Genomic DNA, 22205 nt, shown 5'->3' on the forward strand with positions numbered 1-22205 from the left:
AACCTTCTTTATGAGACAGATGGAATAATATTCACTCTGGTGCCCCTCACTCCTCTAGTGCAGACCCTTCAACAGGGTAGGATGTGTGCTAAAAACAAATACATGTCTGCGACAAAAAAAAAAAAAATTATACATATGTAGGTAGACATATATAGGCTCTGTGCTAGCTGATGCAAATACTAAAATAAAAAAGAAAGGCAAAGTTCTTCCCACATGGAACTCATATTCAAGTGGATATAAAAGACACAAATAAATAAGTAGATGAATTGGTAGCTAACTTCTATCTGTAGTAAATTCTATGAAAGAGACAAACAAGGTATTGAAGGAGAGTTTGACAGTAGTGGACCAGCTTCTATCTGGCAGTGGAAGTCCTCTCTGAGAAGGGAATGGTGGTATAAAACATACACTACCATGATGATCCCACTTGGGGAAGAATGTGGAGCCGAACTCATCTGGCATAGAATACAGTGTAAGTATAGGCACTGAAGATGCAGAACCAAAGAAGGTTCTGGGTGTGGGAAAGGGTACAAGAGTTGGCAGATGAGGCTGAAGAAGTAAACAGGAGCCAGATTATGTAGGGTCTTGTGGGCTTGGGAAAGGGAGTGGCTTTTATTGTAAAGGTCATAGAGCCTTGAGGGGTTTTAGGCAGAGGACTGACCTCCTTGAGTGTCTGTTATTTTTAAAGATTACTCTGGATGCTGTGGGAAGTACTGATAGGAAGAAAAAAAGGTGTGGAGGTCTCATGGCACTCCTCTTTGGTCTCTGATAACATCTCTGGCTATTGATCCCCTCTATCTAATGCTTCCACATGGGTTTCTCTATGTTTTGTCTTCACGCTAGTGTTGTTTCTCTCTCTTTATGCATTATCCCTTGAAAATTCCATCTAGTGTCATGGTTTTAGTGCTCACTGATAGCATAGGATTTCTAAATCTAAATCTCCTAGACAGATATTCTCCAGTCTTGTCATATACATCTGCTTTCCACCTGAATATATTCATTTGGCTATCCATGGATGGCTAAAACTCAGATGTTCGGAATAGAATTAATTATTTGACCTTCCTTCACCTGGCTTTTTCTCATTTATTTTCTATCCTAATTTCTGGACACTAAAATAGGAATTGTCAGTCCACAGCCAAACACAAAATTCATTTGGACTTCACGCTCCCACCACATTTAATAAATCATGAATAAATTATGAGTTTCAGTACACTGAAATTTAGGAGAATTTATTTTCTCCTAAATTCTTCTTGAGTCCTTTTGCTTTTCTTCAGTCCTACCATAGCAATTCTGGCTCAGGCACTCACTGTCTGTCTTTGGTTTCAGTAGCATTCATGCTATATTCGTGTTCCTTTTTACACAGCCTCCTCAAGCATATCCATAGCAAGCCTTCTAAGCTTTCAAAATTCAACTTTGAAAACAAATCTCAAGCAAAGGAATCCACAAAGCAATCCCAGATGTTTTCAGAAGCAATGGAGGAGTATCTAGAGTCATCAGCTGATCACCAGAGGATCTCCTGAACATCTCTGGTGAGCTGCCTTATTCCTCTTCCTTATATCACTGCCTTTTTTGTAGGCTTGCATCTTCTCTCTCCCTCCAGATTACCAGTCACTTGGAATATATATACTGAATCCATTCACTCTATTTTCAATCCATTTTCCACGAAAGTCTTTAATAAATAAACTTGATTGTATCAGCCCTCAGTTTAAAATCTTATTTTATAGTTGTTTTTTTTTTTTTTTTTTTTTAATGGGTTCAGGAACACCTTAGCTTTTCTCTAGGACAGGCTTTATCTAGTACTCTTAGCCTTGGATTCTGATTCTCCTGTCCTCCATTGTTCCCTTATTTTAAACCATATCAGAAGCCCAGTTTTATGTGAATCTTCATGCTGATTCGTTCCTTTCTGAAGAGGTATAAATACTCTCATTCTATAATTCTCAAACTCAATTATATTTCAAGAACAACTCAAATGTAACTTCCACTGTGGAGCTCTTCCCTTCAACACAGGATGTACCGACTGCCATAGAATCATAAAGAACAACCAACACAGATAGCATTGTTCACCCTCCATTGCCTTACAGAATTACAATTAGACCATGGGCTGTTTAAAGCCAAGGACCATGATGTTTCTTATACTTTTATAGTGCATAGCAGTGTTTTAGCATTTTAAAAGTGTGTAACACACATTGTGGAATGAATGAATAAATGAATAGAAGAACAAATGAATAAAGATGACTGCAATCATAGGATTAAGAATAAATATGATTTGGTTAAAAGGAATAGAGCAAATAATGAGAATCGTAAAAATGAGATTCATTATTTGAGAGAATCCCCATGAGTGGTGAGAATCAAGACCAAGATAAAAGCAAATAGGCCAGAAAGAAGTTCATGCTTTCACCAGGTGAGAAAAAACAGTTGTGGGGTAGAAATATCAAGTTGATCACATAGAAAGGTTATAATATGTGACATATAAGCAGAAATTACAAATATTTGGGAAAAAAAGTAAAATGTGAGACTAGAGAAAAGGAATGTGAAGAAATATCCCAAGTTATAGGCATGAAGCAATTGTGAAGAAACATGCAAGGGAGTCATAGAAAATGCCACAAGGACTACTTCAAGCCCAAGTTAAACTTTTTTGAAACTTGAGTGTGGGATAAAGGAAGACACTTCAGGACACCTGAATCACAGGAGTTTAATGTTGAGCCATTTTAAAAAAAGCAGCATAAGCCAATTTTGATTAGGATTTTTCAGGGAGTAATTTTTTCTATGTTTCTACTAAGATGCAAATTCATTTCTAGCCTTGGTTGGCATTCCTGTTTCCAGAAAAGGCCTGTGCAGAGTAAAAGTTGGCTTAATTCTTTCAAATTTATTTTTGATTAAAAGCTCACAATGTACAGAAAAGTTTCAGTTACTGCACAAGAAAAGAAGGTTTTTATTTTCCTATACATTTTGATAGTAAGTTAACAACTCAATATCACATGCCCCTAAAATATTTTAGAGTGCCGTGCTTGTAGATGAGGTCATCCTCCAATACAGTATTTAAAATCAGAAATTAGCAGTGGTAACATTTTTAAAAAATATTTTATTTATTTATTCATGAGAGACACAGGGAGAGGCAGAGACATAGGCAGAGGTAGAAGCAGGCTCCCTGCTGGGAGCCTAATGTGGGACTCGATCCTAGGACCCCTGAATCACAACCTGAGCCAAAGGCAGACACTCAACCACTGAACCACCCAGGCACCGCAGCATTGGTAAAATTTTTGCCATCCACTCCTCAGATCTATTCAAATTTTGACAAGTGCCCCAGTAATGTTCTCTCTGGAAAAAAAAAAAAAAAAAAAAAAAGATCCATTCAGAATCATGGGCCTGGTGGTTGTTATATCTCTTTAATCTGCATTAATCTGCAGGAGTTCTTTAGGTTTTGTCTGTTTATGTATTTGACTTTCTAGATCTTGATGCTTTTGAGGATTTTTTTTTTTTTTGATGCTGTTTTGTAAAATGGACCTCAGCTTAGGTTTGTATGATGTTTGTTTGTATGATTGGATTCAGATTCTGCTTTCTTAGCAGGAAAATCATGATAGTGTTGCCAGCCTCTCATTGTTACTCTATCAAATGGTGGTATTTGTTCCATAACTTCATGAACACTTAATTAAGGTGATATAGTCCAGGATTCTCCAAGTAAAGTCATTTGTTCCCCTTTTGCAATTCATAAGTTCTGTGACTTGCTGCTGTGTAACAGTATATTTTGTTCTTCATAAAATTTCCACATTTATTTTTTATTTATATCTGTATGCACTTATGGCTTATTATTTTATTAATAAGACCATCAGCATCAGCAATACCTGAGAACTTCTTAGAAATGCAAACAAATGCCCATGCCCACTTCCAGATTTACCTAATTCAAAACTGGTGGTGGAACCCAGTCATCTGAGTTTTAATTGTCCCTCTAGATGGTTGTGATATATGCAAAGGTTGAAGAATGACTGGAATGCTGGATCTCAATCCAGCACATTGAAATCCAGTATATTAAAAATCACCTGTAGGAACTTTTAAAAACTGCCAATTATTTAATCCTACCCCTAAAGATTAGATATAAATTGTTGTAGGATGGGCCCTCATTATCACTTTTCTTGGTGTTTTTTTGTTTGTTTGTTTGTTTTTTGTTTTGTTTTGTTCTGTTTTGTTTCCTAAAATGATTCTAATGTGCAGCCAGGTTTTAAAACCACTGGAGAATTTTATCTGAGACAGTGGTTCTCAAACTTGGCTCCAGATTTCAATCATCTAGGGAGCTTTAAAAAGTACAAATGCCTGAGTCTCACCTATAGAGATTCTAATTTAATTAATCTTGGAATGCAGCATGAGCATCATAATTTAAAAATATTATAATCATCTGGAGAATTCACAAACCTGCTGATGCCCAGTATAGTCCACTCTCTATGCTAATTAAATTAGAACTCTATCTAAAAAAAAAAAAAAAAATAGAACTCTAATATAGGTTCCAGTATCAGTAGTTTTAAAAATTCCTCAGTGGATTACAATGCATACTAAATTTGAGAACCAGAGCTCTAGTTCCTTCTACACCTTACAGTGGACTATTCCATAACAAGGCTACTTAATAATAATAATAATAATAATAATAATAATAATAATAATAACAAATAAATAAAACTATCCCTTATTGAAGCTGTAATGTGTACTAGCATAGTGCTAAGAACTCTCTCCAATTTGTGATAATTCTATACTATTCAGATGAGGAAATTGAGACTGAAAGCAAAGAATTAATTTGGCCCAATTCACATGACCAATAAGTGGAAAAGCAGATATTTGAACTTAGCCTCTGTGACTGCAGAACATTTGCTCAAAGCTCTTATACTCCATCTCTCACTCCTTATGGGTGAATCTTTTTTTTTTTTTTTTGTTCATGAGAGACACAGAGAGAGAGAGAGAGACATAGGCAGAGGGAGAAGCAGGGTCCACACAGGGAGCCTGATGTGGGAATCGATCCTGAGTCCCCGGGATCATGCCCTGGACCAAAGATGGCGCTAAACCGCTGAGCCACCGGGGCTGCCCTGAATCTTGCCTTTTGTGAGCTCATTTATTTCATTTAACAAACATGCCTTGATTATAACAGGTATTGTACTAAGTTTCAGGCATGCAGAAATTTAAAAACTAATAATAAAATGCATAGAAGTCCTAGAAGGTCCTCTTTAAATGGGAGGAGTCCTGGATTGGGTGACATAGTACTTCTAATAGCACATTGTGACTCAGTAAGGAAGAATGGAATAAACAGATCATGATTTGGTTTCAGGCAGAAATTGGCTGAATCCTGCCTTTGCCAATATCTCTCTCATTTCTTCACTTATACATGGGAAGATAATAACTATTACCTAGATTTAGCCTATGAGATTTAAATGTTGAAAAATAGCTAATTTATCATACCTGGTATGTAGAAGATGCTTATCAAGTTAAATTAACATGGCTCATGGTCTTCTTTTATGAAATTGCTTTCTCCCTGATGTAAGGTAGATAGGGATGGGAGCAACTGACATTTGGATAAACCTAAGCATCCTTTTCAGACCAGTGACATTGGTATCAGCTAAGAGATTGTTAGAAAGGCAGACTCATGAGTTCCACCCCAGATTCTGTAGTTCAACAAGAACCCCAGGTGATTTGTAGGTGCAATTAAGTTTAAGCAGGTATCCAAGCAAATTCCTGATAGAATGAAACACATACTGGTTAAATTTTGATGAGAAATGCAGTGAGATTGGTGGTTGGGGATGGGGTGGTATTGGGGCCAGAGTTTAGAAAGATTTCAGAAAAGAAAATCTAAGCCTCAATTATAGAGTTAACCTAAAAGCCCGCCCTAAGCCACCATCTTCTTTTTCACAGAATCTGGCTACAGATTTTAGATTTGTTTTCTAATGATCAGGTTAATGATATTCCAGCCCAGTTTATCTGTGATTATTTAGTGACTCATGTTGACTGGTTGTTGAGGGTTTTTCTTTAAACTTTTGAAGTTAAGTTGATGTTTGTTTTCAGGTTAGGACTTTGTTCTTTCCTCCCAAGATGAAGTGTTTGAGGAGGAAATGAACTGGTCAGGTACTTGTATCTCTAAGGTGGGAATAGTTTAGCAGTAACAGAGTGCACATCGTTACAGAAATTGTATACCATCCTGGGGCCATATCCTTGTGATAGAAAAGAAAGTGTCATCCAGTCTCATGGTAATGACTGTCATAAATAAGGGAAATGGAATGGCAAGGACAATTAACCCACACTCTTCATCATGGTAAGTGGTTCTTCTTGGCTAAGGCTGTTTTATGTCCATAGACTATCTTGTACACATTCAGGGTATACTCTACAGTGTTCGTAATTATGAAAATCCTACCACTGTGTTTGCAACTACTTGAAATTTTGATTACTCTTCTTCCAATTACATCAATTGCATTGTGTGTGCTTTTTTTTTTTTTTTTTTCTCAGATGGCATTAAAGGTTGCTCTTTGTACAGCATTTGTGGGGGAAAAAATGGGTTGTGGGGAAGAGGAAATGTCATCAGAGAAGAACTATAAAATAACACCATGAAAAAGATAGCATATTGTAAGAGGTGCTGATATGGTAGATGGTCCTTATTCAATGAAGAGTGAATCTAGGCCTAACGACCAGATGGCAGAGCTGAACACAGAAATTCCATATGTGTGATGGCAGCGAGGGACGGCCATTGACATACTTGCTTTTCCAGCCAAATGCCTCGGCAGATGCAGAGTTTTACACTTTAACATTGCAATATGGCACTAAAACCCAGGAGAAGAGTTAGATGCAAGATTGAAAGCTGATTTAAAGTGGCAGAGTTTAAATCAGATCCTATCCTATCAGGGTAAAAGCTATGAACAGAAAGGAAGGAGGAGATTAGCTCTCTTTCTACAATTGTGCTTTGGATCTGCTGGTCTTGTCAGGTTTTCTAAAGAGGAGTTAAGTCTGGTCATATTAGTTATAGGCTTCTTCGTATCCCCAAGCTCTTCTAAAAAAATAAATAAATAAAATAAAATAAAAATCAAGTTTTAGAAATGGATTATTAAAGGAAAGCAGCATTAATGTGCTCTGCCTGGAGTCTGAAAGCTCATAATGTGAGTTATTCTCCACTTTGAATAAACTGCGAGATGCACTTGAAAATTAGATTTTCATTTAATTGCATTTTTCTGTGTGAGGCGCTAGAGGCAGCCATCTTTGTGGAAAAGGGATCGTGTCTGTTCTGTACTGCTCAGAAAGCCCTAAGAAAAATTTACTTTAAAAAAATTGAGAACACCCAAAGACTTTTACAGTTTTAATACATATTTCTTGGAATATTGACAAACATCAAAGTTCTTTGAAATTATTAAGCTATGGGCTAGAAAGTCATTTGCAGTCTTTTTCCTTGGGTCTCAGTCATCTTCCTTAAATTGCCAAAGGCAGCAACAACAAATTCATTTCCCCAAACATATCCAAAGTTGATCACAGAAATTTTACATGAACTTTCTCCATGTTCTTGGTGTGATGTGTTGTTCAAGGTTCACTAAAGGCACTAGTGTGAATCAGCTTTTGTCTGGTCTCAACTTGCTTTTGCCCTGAGACCTTTAATGGCCTTTTGAGAATAGGAAATGTCTTCTGTGCCCACAGCTTTCCCTTTCAAACCATTCTTTCTCTATTTTCTTTTATGAATCTTAGGATTCAGGTGCATAAAATTTCTGTCCATTCACTGGACCTACATGGTATTTACACATCTCTACATTTCTCTTCATGGTATTCCACTGAATATTACCCCTGGTCTTCTGTATTTTATTGTTTTCCAGTGGTTTGCTTTTGAACATGAATAAATGGTTTCATGGTTTCTTGGAGGACAGGAATCAAGACTTTGGTTCTTATTTTCTCATAGTGCCAGGGGCACTGATATTTAATTAGTATTTATGGAATTGAATGAATGCTCATGAGACTAACTGGGTCCATATGGTGCTCTGGAGAAGAGAAGGGAAATGACAAGAAATTAAGATGAATTAGTGTGACTCGTTATGGCAGGGGGCAGTAAGGTAGAGTCTGCAGGTACAGATCATCTGCTGTTACCTGCGGTAGGTTTGATGCCTACTATGTAGTGATGTGATGGTCATTACATTGTGCCCAGTTCAAACTCTGCCTCCTGCAAAGGCCATCTCTGATGACACTCTTATGACAACTCTGATGAGAATGAGATATTATTTCTGCTTTTTATAAGCTTCCAAAGTAAATGATTTAAGATAATAAGCAATAGTAGGAAGTGTGCTCATAGTTACAACAGTAATAATTAACATTTATGAACAGGTACTACATGCCAGATACTGCATTAATTATGCATTATCTCATTTAATCTTCCCCAAAATAGCTTAGATTTAAGGGATATATATATATTAGGGAGATTATATAAACTGCCCAAGGCCCCAGATCTGGTAAATAATAGAACTGGGGAGTAAAGCTTGCTCTGTTTAATTCTAAAACCCTAGTTTTAAGTGTTTTGGTATTATACAAAAATTATGATCATTGAACACTTTTAACCAAATTGTACTAGAGTCTTTTAAAGTTAATATTTACAGCCTGTCTTAGATTTAGGCTAATGTTCAAGGTCTTTCAAGTCACATGAACACAAATGTCCAGAACATAGCTTGAGCACATTCCAGTGTGCATTTGTTTTCATAAGCTGCTTTCCTTAAAATTTTCATACCCAGTTACATACATTTGATTCTTACTGTCCTTTAAAACTCAACTCAGTATTCATATTCACATAGAAACTTCTTCTGATCTCTTTAGCCCAGAATGATCAGGTTACATGAGCAGCTTTAAATCTGGCTACCTCCCTCATTCTCCCCAGCTACTGCCCAGGCTCATGTTGCCATCATTTCTCACCAGACCACTACAAATACCCCTTAAATGGGCACTCTGTTTCCATACTGTCTCTTTTCAATCTCATCTGTTACTTAGTTTTTTCCCAAAATGATCTTTTCAAGCTATGTCATCTAATGTTCACCCATATTCTAGTGGCTTTCCACTGTTTTTAGGATAAAGACCTATGTCATTAACCTAGACTGTCCTAGCCTCTGAGTAACTTACTGGATTCAGCTGCATAATCCCGCACTCTTTGTGCTCACAGTTGCTGGCCATCTTTCCTTGACTCCTCCCTGCTCTCCTCTCTGTCTCTCATCCTGAGAATCTACACAGGCTCTTTCTTCTCCCTGGATTTGCTCCATCTTTGACTAGCTTACTCAAGCATCCTTCAAATTTGGAATACATTGAGCATGAAGAGCCAGTGACCTTGAAGCCACATGCTAACTTTTGGCCAAATACTTAAGCTAGTAGTAATGCTGAAATTTTTTCTAGCTTAAGTTAAATTAATAATCACTTTTAGTGAGTTGATCAATATTTAAAAGGAGAACTGAGAGTTAGAAGCCTTCTCTTTTCTTGGAGGGATATGTAAATAGCAGGGCTCATGACATTAGAGTGCATTGCTTGATTCCTTATTCTATCTTCATACCAACATGTTGTAACATGTTGCTTACAACAATATCTGCTGTTGCAAGTACTCTTCTTACCATGTAACTTGACATTCCTCCTTTTTAGTGATAGAGTCTGTGATTCTCTTTCATTGATCTTGAGCAGAGTTCTGTTACCTCTTTAACCAATAGAGTACGATGGAAATAAAAGTGATGCTTTGTAACATTAAATCAATTAAACACCTATATTAGTTAAGCTTCAAAGCATGGCCTTACCTCATGAATAAATGTCACATACTTTTCTCTCACTCTTTTGGGACTTTTACTCTTGGAATCCAGTAGTCATTTTTTGTAAACAGGCCCAGAGTAGAGTTGTATGGAGAGAGGCCACAAGTAGAAGTTCCAGCTTGCAGCTTAGCTGAGGTCCCTTCTAATAGCCAGCATCAACTACCAATACATGAATAAGTGTACTGCCAAATGATTACAGCCTCCAACCATTGAACGATGACATCAACATACTGGAGCATAGATAAGTTGGCCCCACTGAGTCCTGCCTGAAGTCTTTACAGATTTGTAGTAAAATAAAGTGGTGACTTTTCATCATTTTTGGGGGGAGGGACCATTTTGTCATGCAGCGGCAGAAACTGTAACAACACCTAATTTTAATGTCGACCTCTAAATTAATTGTTCTTTTTTAATGGAGTCAAAATTGTAACGCTTCTAAGGAATACACCATGGGCCCAAAGACTAGCAATAGTGATTTCAGTAAGAAAGGTAATTCCTTTTTTTTAGTATTATATGCTTCTTTAATATTTTTATTTCCCTTGTCTGTTGTGACTTTTCTACATTACCACAATATTAATACAGACCTAAAGCCAATTCCACTTTGGAAGTCTAAGCAGGCCTATGTTGGGGACCAGGAAAAAGAGGCATGGACTTTTTAATCTTAAATCAGCTTTGGCTTTAGGGAGAAATGGTGATTCTCCTTCAGATGATTTTTCTTTTCCTTGCTTTCCATTTATCATAAAAATTTATCTTTAAACTCAGCTTTTCTTAGTTGGTTAACTGAAGTTAACTTTGTTTGGAGATTAAAACAGAATTATCAGTCAATATTGTCTTAATTTGGGCTGCTATAACAAAGTGTCATGGATTGGATGCCTTGTAGATGACAAATCTATATCTTATAGTTCATGGTCCCAGGGTTCTGGGATTAAGCCCCACATCGGGCTCCCTGCTCAGTTTGCTTCTTTCCCTGCTGATCCCTTTGCTTGTGTGCACTCTCTCTCTTTGAGAGAGAGAGAGCAAGTGCAAGTGGGAGGGGCAGAAGGAGAAGGGGAGAGAATTCCAAACAGATTCTGTGCTGAGTGCAGAGCCCGATGCAGGGGTTCAATTTCATGACCCTGAAATCACAACCTGAGCTAAAACCAGGAGTTGGATGCTTAACTGACTGCCACCCTGCCACTCCTGATCCTCAGTCATTTTAATTTTAATGGAACTGGCTTTTTAGACCAGTATATGTTTTAATTCTAGAATAATTTCATGTGTACATAAGAATATGTATTCTACAGAATACTTACTATATTTTAAACTCAGTAATTTTTATTGTTGTTTTATTAGGTCAATATTTAGTATAATTTACCAGTTTCATTGTTCTTCTTGAATTCCTAGCCATCCACTTGGAATGATTTTTCTTCTGAAAAGCAAAAAACAAAACAGGGCACCTGGGTAAGTTGGTTGAGCATCTGTCTACCTTTGGCTCAGGTCAAGATCCCAGAACTCTGGGATCGAGTCCTACATTGGGCTCCCTGCTCAACAGAGAACCTGCTTCTCCCTCTCCCACTTCCCTTGCTTGCAGTCTCTCTCTGTCAAATAATAAATAAATAAATAAATAAATAAATAAATAAATAAATAAAATCTTAAAAAAGAAACAAAAACAAAACAAAAAACTTCTATTTTCATAAGTTCAATTCTGATGATCATTTTTTTTTCTTCAGTTTTTTTTAATCCCTATTTTTTAATGTTCTTCATTATGGAAGGATAAGCTTTGCTAGATTTATAATTTTAGTCTGGACATTATTTTCCTTTATTGCTTTAAAGGTATTTTCTTATATTTTTGCTTCTACTGTTTGTGTTGAAGTCAGATGCCAGCTTAATTGATGCTATTTGGAAAGGCCTTTTTAATCTGCTGATTTTAAGATTTTCTATTTGTTTATATTTTTAACAATTAAAATCTGCTGAGTTTTGATGTTGATCTATATCTTGATTAAGGATTTTAGGATTTCTTGTGTGGGTGGCTTGTTGTCTTTAATCATGTTTCAAAGTCATTATCTGTTATATTCTATCTTTATATTACTTGTACATATCATTATATTACTTTTGCTCCATGTGCTCTCCTCCCTTTCTGGGACTCCAAGTAGAAATAAGTAGGGCTTTCTTGCTACATTCTCCATGCATTTTTGTATTGTATTTTCAATCTATTTTTCTCTGTATTCTTTATTTTAGATATTATCTTCTGGTTCACTAATTATCTCTTCAGCTATGTCCAATCTTTCATAAAACTCATTCCTTGTTTCTGCTTTCAGTTATTGCATTTTTTAGGTAGAGGATTTTATTTATGTATTTATTTATTATTAAATTTCCAGTTCCCTGAAAAAATTCTCCATCATTTCAGGGACATATATTATAAAGACATCACTGATAATTCTAATATATAGAGCATGTGAAAATGTTTTATTATAGTTTTTTCTTTCTTTTCTTTTTTGTAGAGAGGGGCAGAGGGAGAGAGAGGGAATTTCAAGCAAGCCCCACATCTATTGCAGAGCTCAGTGACATACTTGGCCTCACAACCCTCAGATCGTGACCTGAGCCAAAATCAAGAGTTGTATGCTTAATGAACTGAGCCACGCAGGTACCCCATTACATTATTTTTCTTTTCTTTTCTTTTTCCTTTTTTAAGATTATTTTATTTATTTGAGAGAGAGAAAGAGAGTAAGTGAGCACAAGCAGGAGAAGTGGCAGGCAGAGGCAGAGGCAGAGGGAGAAGCAGGCTCTCCCTTGAGCAGGGAGCCCAACATGGGGCTCCATCCCAGAACCCTGGGATCATGAGCTGAGCCAAAGGTAGATGCTTTACGGACTGAGCCACCCAGGTGTCCCTATAGTTTTTTTCTGAATATAGTTCACATTTTATTTTTACATTTCCAAATGAGACTTGCTGTTATTAATTGTATGCTGGAGATGGCATTAGGAAAAACATTTACAGTTATATTTGATACCTAAGATGATGCTTTTCTCCAAAGGTGATTTGCCTTTGCTCTTGCTAGACACCAAGGAGTACTAGAAATCTGGGGCCATTTTTGTCTAATTTGAGAAGATGAGGTATATGAAACATGAGCTGCAGTCTTTGAAAGGACCTTACTATTTTGGGGCTCACACTTATTTTTTTGATGCTGCTGTTTTGTGGGATCCCAATCAAAAGAGGAATCCTCACATTCTCATTGGAATGTCCTGGATATCAATATTTATATCCATATCTTCTCTGGACTGTCAAAAAAGTGTTCCTTTATTTCCTAGGTTCATCTCTGGAACCTACACTCACCTAAAGAAAAAGCATACACAAGTGCAGGAATCAAATTCCTTATCTGCTTTCATTGGTACCAAGTTGAAATTTCTCACAGTTTTGTTATCTATCTGGTGCTTTTTGATTTTTACACACACATGCACACAAACCCCACATAAATACTACATATACATTTAAATTTTATCCAGTATTTCTAGTTGTAGTCACCTGGAATATTGATTTGAATTACCTAGTCTACTATTACTAGAAAGGAAAACCTTCCTTTTCCACTTTCCTAAATCTTTCTTATCCAATATATTGCATTCTCTAAAAATCAAAGACTCAATCTAAAGTCTATAAGCATCCAAAGTAAATATCACTAAGTGTGCACATGCATTTCTTCCATTCATAGTAGATGAACCTCAGACCATGATATGATTCAAAGATTATTTACTCTAAGATTACACACTTATATAACAAATTTGCAATCTAGGTTTTTAGTCTAGGAAACATTAGAATAACAAGTTCAGTAGCAGAATGAGAAGTAGAGTGACTTTGCCAGAGTAAACATACAACTGCAACTTGAATTAATGGTTATCAAGGAAGTTAGTCAAAATTCAGGCTAATATAGCAATGAAAGGATGCCTATCTCAACACCATCTAAGAGCATTAATGTACAATAATAAATATATAATGTTTACATGCCCTGCAAAAAAACCCGCATAAAATGTTGTTTGTGAGTTCTACCTTAAAAAGGTAGTGAGGTTTATGATGAATTTAGTATAAATTTCATTATCATTTCTGAGTTCAGATTGGCAAATTTCAATTGTATTCATCTCTGTGAGCAACTCCTTTTATGATTGACATTGAAAAAAAGAATTTGTTTTTCTTCCTCCAATTACCTTCTTACATTGCCAATAGAAAGTAATCCTTTTAAATTCATGTTTCTTTAGGTTGTAATAAAATTATTTATTTTCTATGTACAATGTTGCTATATTTTTCATCTTTAACTATTTTTTCAAGGCCATTTTTCACTTTATACTAGCTAGCACTGAGCTGTTTTCAGTACAGGGAGAGGAAACATAATATTGCTGATAAAGCAAATCTCTTTTTCTGCTGAGTCTTTTATCCATTTTGGCCAGTGGTACATATTGGAGTCTTTAAATTATTACTTTTCTGTTCATATAACCATGATGTATAACAAATTGGACATCAAGCTGAATGTATGTACTTCCTTACTAAATTTATTTATTTATTTTGACCACTAAACTAAACCAATCTAGTGCCTTATCTGACCTCATCTAAACTTCTGGAAACTGGATGTATTTCTAAACAGTTGGGAATTTGGCCAAGAAACACCCTTTGGTCTGCTCTACCAAGCAAATTATATACACTTATAAATGGAAATGTGAAAGAAAAAAGAAAGGCAAGAATCATATTTGCAAGCTTAGCATATTCTGGTAGCATAGACCACTAGTCATCCATGCATCAAGAAGTTGGCCTTAGCAATGGTGTGTCACCTTTTCTTCCTATTAAGAAAGGCTGATTTACTTGGGATTATATAAAAACTGTTGCAGAAGTACTGGGAATAATAGGGTATAATATCACTCTAAAACTTTGAGAAAGACCCTTGAAATTTTTTTTTCCTCTTCCATTATGTAGAGTTTCAAAATGCTATTATTTTGAGAAAGAAGCAAACCTAAAATCCCAGTTAAAAATCTATGCGTTTTAAAAAGTCTAATTAAATATATATAATCTCCACTTCCAACCCCTAAACAGTACATCATCTTAAAATATGCCTGCAGATAGGTTAGAAAGGTTGACAGTTTCAAAGTGTCTACCATGAAGAATGACTGAGAATTGCTACTCGTACTTAGTGTACAGGCATCAAAGATGCTAGTCACCTGCAATGTGTATAATAGTAAATTCTGGGAAAAAGAAAATTCTGGTCTCCCAATGGAAACAAAACAAAACTTCCCAAAATATTAAGGGCAGAATAAGGTCTTTTGAGAGAAAGAAAGGAAGAAATTCCAGAACAAGGAATCTGTGGGGGGAAAGTGTAGGACCTGAAAGGTCTGGGATACTCAGGAGCTACAGAGATGGAACAAAAGGCCTGAGAGAGAACCCTGGACAAAAGGGCACTGAGGACAAAGCATTTGCCTTCAGGGATGGTTTTATTCCCTGGAATGGGGGAGAAGGGATAAAAAATTTAGATTTCAAAAGGTCTTTCTGCCAAAGACAGAATTAAAGTTAGAGAATTTGTGAGATCTACGTAGAATTACTACTTATTGACAGTGGCTGTGAAAGTAAATTCTAATTCTGGATAGGCTCTTGGGGAAGTTTCTGCCTGCAGATAATTAGTTTTCTCTCAGTGCCACTAACTAATTATTTTATCCCAAAGGTAGGATATCCTTATCCTAAGGCATTGAGTCTGGTCCCTGGAACTCTTGGCACCAGAATTCTTTGAAATTCAAGGGCTTAAATATATCATCTGGGGAGTATCTCTTCCAGCAATAGAAGACTAGATATTTTGGACTATGATTCCTGCTGAGAACAACTAAAAATGTTAAACAAAATATTAAGAGTAAGCCTGTAGGAAAACATTAAGGAACATCCAAGTTAGCAACAATTTTGGGAGCCAATATTTTGGAGAAAAATAAAACCCAGAAAAGTGAACTCTGCTTTTGACATTGCCTTTTCTCTCCAGTCATTTTCCTATTTCTAAAACTGAGTGGCTAAGGAAGCTGAACAGTATTTTCTGCGGGCTCATGGAGGCAAAAATTGAAGTTCAGGGACTCCTAAGTAGTTATTTGGGGAAATAACAGTTCCTGATATTTATTTATTTATTTATTTATTTATTTATCTATCTATCTATCTATCTATCTATCTATCTATCTATCAGTTGGATTGAAAATATGTGAAATTACTGAATTTCAGATAGATTCCTCTTATTTAATCCTTTATTAAAATAAACATTCCCCTACGAATTCCCAGGGGTACAACTTCTTTCTCAGGTTAAACAGTGTTATTCTGAATGTTTTCATTCTGATTATTACTTAAGTTTTTCACTTACTTTTCACTGTAAATTTTTAAAAGGATTTTATTTATTTATTTTATAGAGGGAGAGAGAGAGAGAGAGAGAAAGAGAACAAACAGAGGGAAACAGCAGGCAGAGGGAGAGACAGACTCCCCGCTGAGCAGGGAGCCTGATGTGGGGATCAATCCCATGACCCTGTGATTGTGACCTGAGCTGAAGGCAGACACTTAATCCACTGAGCCACCCAGGCACCTCTTGCTGTAATTTATAGTGAACTAATATCTAGCCCAGTGCCCTCATAATATTCCTAAATTTCTTTGTTAATTTTTACAAAATGTTAAGCTTAATGGAAGCCCATAATATTGTACTGTGGTTTCTTAATGGGTCTGGTAACCTGTACAAGACTGAGTTGGGGTGTTCAGATTGAGTAGAGGCCAAGAGTGCAGGCAGTGAAAGAATTCATACAAGGCAGAACAAAAGAGATAGAGTTTATTAAACATACTATAAGGGAGCAGCAGGCAGGACAGCAAAGGAGAGACTGCCAGGAGGTGGAGGTGAGGGGCTATAGTTACAGGATGAAATGAGCAAGTATGGGGGCATATGGAATTTTTTCTGTTTTGGTAATCTTAGGAACTGTGCCTGGTTGTAATTGGTCATTTAGGGCTTATAGCTATTTCAAGGTGGGTAGTAGCTTAATGAGCCTGGTCACTCTGGGCCCTTTCACCTTGCTCAGATTTCCATTGCTCAAGTCTGTTGCCTAAAAGCAGCCTCTACACTGAGTACAATATCAACAAATGTTTCTTTAATTTTTAATTAGGTCATCCTTTGGTTCTCTTCTATACCACTTATTTGTCTCTGTAATTTATTCCAGAATGAGATACCATAGTTTCTTAAATTCTTTTACTCAACACACATTTATTAAATTCCTGCTATTTCCAGGCACTATGCAATTATCTGGATGTAGAAAACATGAAAGACAGAGAAATACTTCAAGGAACTCATAGCCTAGCAAAGAGATAAAACATATAAATATCACCTAGGAATAGAATTTTGAATTCCCTTGAGTGAAATAATTTTAAAAATACCCATTAAAATATGGTAGAAATCAATGCAAAGTGGTTCCCCTAGGGACAGAACATAAAACCTAGAAAACAGAATACATAAGTGATAAAAATGTGGTTTCCATACCAGGCCCCAAATAGAATAAATTATCAAATCATCAAAATCATGGTATTTTGAAGAAGTTATTCTAAAGAATTAAGAGGATTAAAGATTGTGAAATTGAAATAATTTGTGTTCCTCTTCTCCAAATTGACAACAAACATTTTAAAAGAATAATTTCATGGGCAGCAAAATGTTAGGTTTGGAATACAATCCCCCCAAAATAATAAGATATAATCTCTGTGAGTTTATTATTCTTTGAAAGAAATGAGATAACCACTTGAAAATGGTTCATGGTGTACCAAGGCTTTTGTGATCTTACTTCTATTTTCACTGATACTTTCACTTTGGAAAAACAATCATGTTGATTCTTGAGAAATTCTTGAATAGGATATTCTCTCTCATGTCCCATGATTTTGCCTCTACATTGTCTCACCTTCAACCAACTCCAAGTCCTATTTCTCAGATCACTTCATACATCAGTCAAAACTTGGACAGGACCTTCAGGAATTTGTCCTATATCCATCCATACTGGGCACATATATAATAGTCATTTGTTTTAAACAAGTCCAACATTCCAGCCAATTGTACACCACCCTCCTTTTACATTGTCATGATCGAGTTCATATTGTTCTAAAATGCCAGTGAGATTCTTTTGAGGGTTGGAATCCAAAACCTACTTACATTAAGCTCATTAACATATTCTTATTGTTAATCTCTTATCTGAGTTTTAATCTATCATTTCTATTTGCTTGTGGACAACTTCTGCCTAAATATTCTTTTACCATTAAAATAGGCCTGTGTCATGTAAATCATTCACAGTGTCCTTGTATGACCTTATTTCAGTTAAATGTGATTCTTTATTCTTGTTGTTCCAGGATGGGAATTGTTGTTGTTGTTGAAGTGTAGAAAAATCATAAACTGTAAAGCATAAAACGTACCTAAAATTGTCCTACTACACAGGCAGTTGGTTAGACTTTCTGATCCTCACTATTACCACCTATATAACGGAGAATTGAAATAGAAGAATGGTACTATGGCTACTTAGAGTACTACATTCCTGATTATGTAATTACTGCTCCTTCATTACCCTCATTCTGTCAATTCAGTTTCTATCTAATCAAGTCTCTTTTCCATTCTCATTGCTATTCTCTGCCTACAACTCTGACTCCTCATGATCCCACCCCCTATTAAAATTAAAATAGTTATTAGGCCACTCTTGAGCAATTACAGGAGCTTCCACACTGTATTCCCTATTTCTTTCCAGCCTTGGTCTGTTTCAAACCATCTTGTGTACCTTATGTTCAGTAGTCTTGTTTAAGAGAATTCTCCTGCGTATAGGATAAAATTAAAACATAAACTGAATTCAAAACCTTCTAAGGTGCAGTGTTTCTTTCCATGTTTTCTGTACTTCTTATATAAATCTCTGTGACAACCCCAAAGAAATCCTGATGCTCCTACTTTTTATGAAAACTTTCTCAATTCCTTCTTATTGCAAATTGAAGTCATTTCCATTGCTTAAGACCGGATAATTCCTAAATCACCAGGAAAGTTTTCACTGATGAGGAACTCCATCCAGGGAAACTATTCAATCTCTTGTACTCTTATGGTTGTGATTCTCTCTTCCCCTGCCTCATATTATTAACTTTTAGGAAATAATTGATATCCAGTATCATCTCTTGACCCTAATGGTGGGTTTTGAGGGTTGGCACACGATAAAACAAATAGTCAAGATTTATTTCATGTCACAATAGCTCCTAACTATATTCTACTTTATAGATTACAAAAATATAGACTTTACTTATAACAATACAATTTACCTGATGGGAAGATGTCGTTACCCCACTGTTAGATGAAGAGACTGGGCTTCAGAACAGTTACAAATTCGTGGTTTGTTCAAGGATTCACAATTAGTAAAGGAGAGCCAATAACTGAACCCAGATCTCCTGACCTATAATGAGTTCAGGGCTTTCATGGTAATCAGTCCATATAAGTATCAAAGAACTTGGCCATCTTTTATGGAAACAATCTTTGATGACAAGGATAATGCCTCAATCATGACAATCATTGTTCAGACACTATCAGAGTGTCAGCAAACATTTTCACTTGCTTTCTGTTAGAATCTTTTGTCCCAGTGGCACTTCTTCCTGGAGTTCCAATACTTTTCCTTAAATACTCAGGATTGTAAAGCTGAACCCAGGACACCACTTGTCTTAGACCTCTCATTACCATCACCCTTCCAGGCACATTTCATCTGTGGATTTCTTTTTTTGAGGAAGTCGATATTAGCTAGTTGTATTGGAAGAGGGACTGAACCCCAATCACATAAAGTACTAATCATTGATTGGACTTCCTGTATTTCATATTTCAGGGAAGTTTTTCAATTTAACTAGAAACCATTCTGTAACCTGAAGGGAACAATTTCTAGTGGGATGATAGCAGATAATTTGGTAAGCAGGGAAGATGTTTTTGAGTGAGTTTCCTTTAAGCCATATTCCTAGTGATTACCTGTTTGGCCTCAATCTAAAGTCAGACATGATTTCGATGTTAATTTTTTCTTTTTTGTTTTCAAACAATTGTCTCCATATTGTGCACAAAGATAAAGTATTTTGGAATTTTAAAAGCTTGAAGAAAAGAGACAGGTTGGTTATATTCTTAGATGGGTTAGGGCATTCTTGCATAATTTCCTTTCAGCAGCAGCAGGAAGTCAGTCTCCACTAACCTGACATGTGCAGAGGGAAAGGCATACTTCTCTCTGCACAATTTGGCCTATTACTGGAACATTACTCTGACTTTCTTTATCTTCCTCACAATACATAGATGTTTGGGGATGGTTGCATGTGTATTTGCAGATGGATAAGGTGTCGTCAGAATGTCCACACTTTAAGTAAAGCTTATCAATTATTTACAACCTAATACAAATGAGTTTATCAGATCTTTTTTTTTTTTTTTCAGATCTTTATATTACAGCAAGTTTTGAGGGAGAAGTTCGAAGCACCAGGAGACGGAAAGAAGTGGTTTGATGGAATAGAATAAAGAATTTAGGAAGGAAGGGAAAATGGGAGATGCTGGAAGAGAATCTTTGCTTTAGCCTTGAGCTGGCAAAATTTCACCACTGATAATACAAAATGGTACCATGAAATCAAGAGGGTGACCTAGACAAATCTTCTTGTCAAATGGTATGTTTTTCCTGTTCAATACATCATCTCTGGTTCTTTATTTTCTCTCAAATAAATTCTCTCAGAGAAAACACACGTTCTAGAAAATAAAATGTTCAGGCTACAAAATGACATCTGAATTACTTGCACATTCAATCATTCTTGCAAGTAAAACAAAATTGATCAATAATGTTTGCTGTAGTGTGCTCCATTAAGCAGCTTTTCTTTCTGCTATATCTCCATAAAGCTTTCTATTCCCAGAAGGACAAGGATTAAAAGAATAACAACAAATATATATCAAGGAGAAGGAGAGTATATGGTGTGTTAGATATGTTTATGCTAATCCTAATTTATTCCTTCCAAAGTGAATAAAATGAAATTCTGAGAACATCCACTTCTCTTTTATAATCTTACTTTCACTCTGGAAGTTATATTTCTTGAGATGCATTTGGAGGAGACCACAGTTATTGACAGTATACCAGATGTTCCATTTTTCTTGCTTTTGATCTTTTTACATTAATTTTGACCATTCTGATAGTTTCTGAATCTATATAATATAGTTTTCTCTTCCCTCCCCCTTTCCTCCAATACCGTTTACCATCATTTTAACTATGGTTTTGCATATGTATCAAGAAACAAATCTAAACTGGATAGGTGATCCAAAGATAATTTTATTGTTTCATCCTTTCCCCCTTTCTCTTCTCTTTGCCATTCTGTTCATATACAATGTATATTCTTTAAAACAATTATAAAAAGAAAATAATAATGTGTCAAGGGACAATCTTTTAATTGATTTGTGATTGAGAAGAAGAAATAATACTTAAACTTATTCTCATTTCCTTACTTTTCTGTTTGTTCTCTCTTCTACTCTTTTTCTCATCCCCCTTTCCTCTCTCTCCTTTGTGATTGTGAACTTCTAAAGGTCACTAATTCCAGTACTAGGTCTAAGTATGTGCTTGTTGAATCAGGGAATTAACTATATACTATAACACACATCTGTTCCTTTGACACTGGTTTCTAACCCTTATTAACCTTTTCTTATCCCTTCTGGATTTTACAAGGTCTATGATATCATTATATTCACCGTGATTCGCATTTATCGGACACGTGTAGTGTGCCAGATATTGAGGCCTTTACAGTGGACAAAATGATAATCTTTGCTTCTTGATACTTTCATGCCAGTGAGAAAAGAGAAAAAATAGACACAATTAATAAGTAAAATATATAGTACATAAGTCGGACAAAAGGAGAAAGGCAGAGAAAATGGAGAGGGAGTATTGAAGGGGGTTGCAATTTAGGAAGTCAGTGAAATCTTCCTAAGAAGGCGCCATTTACAAAAAGGCTTGAAAAAGATGAGGGAGTAACCTGTACTGGTTATGGGGCATACAGCATACACAGTGGCCAATGATATCAATCTGCCTGACATATATGAGAAAGATGAAAGTGGTTGATATGGTGGGAGTGAAGTAAGCAAACAGGAGCGATGAGTCAGTGAGGCCCTTGTGGTGCCCTCAGTTATGAAGCCTGTTTTAGTCTGCTTGGGCTGCTGTAACAAAATACTATGGACTGGGTGGCTTAAACAGCAAAGATTTATTTTCTCACAGTTTTAGAGGTTGGCAAATGTAAAATGAGCTGATGGCTGTTTTGGATCCTGGTGAGAGTGCTCTTCCTGGTTTGCAGAGGCCTTCTCACTGTGTTTCCTCATGTGGCGGAGAGGGGGCGCTGTCTGGTGCATCTTCTTACAAGGCCACAATCCTATTGTATTGGAGCCTCACCTTTAGGACATCATATAATTTTAATTATGTCTT

General features: G+C 36.1%; 1 long non-coding RNA gene across 4 annotated transcripts in view; it reads left to right on the forward strand.

Annotated features, from left to right (window-relative positions):
* Window positions 1–22205, forward strand: part of LOC112647825 (uncharacterized) — a 96740-nt gene that overhangs the window by 68662 nt on the left and 5873 nt on the right. For 3 of the 4 annotated variants that reach the window (XR_004817272.2, XR_003128500.2, XR_007412065.1), the window contains exons 7-10: window positions 1361–1526; window positions 11154–11210; window positions 12251–12393; window positions 20195–20418. This is a non-coding gene — a long non-coding RNA (uncharacterized LOC112647825). The remainder of the gene's footprint in view (window positions 1–1360; window positions 1527–11153; window positions 11211–12250; window positions 12394–20194; window positions 20419–22205) is intronic. The other variant, XR_003128502.2, reaches the window with a different exon arrangement.

Source organism: Canis lupus, chromosome 7, assembly GCF_003254725.2.
Source record: "Canis lupus dingo isolate Sandy chromosome 7, ASM325472v2, whole genome shotgun sequence".
Taxonomy (NCBI): domain Eukaryota; kingdom Metazoa; phylum Chordata; class Mammalia; order Carnivora; family Canidae; genus Canis; species Canis lupus.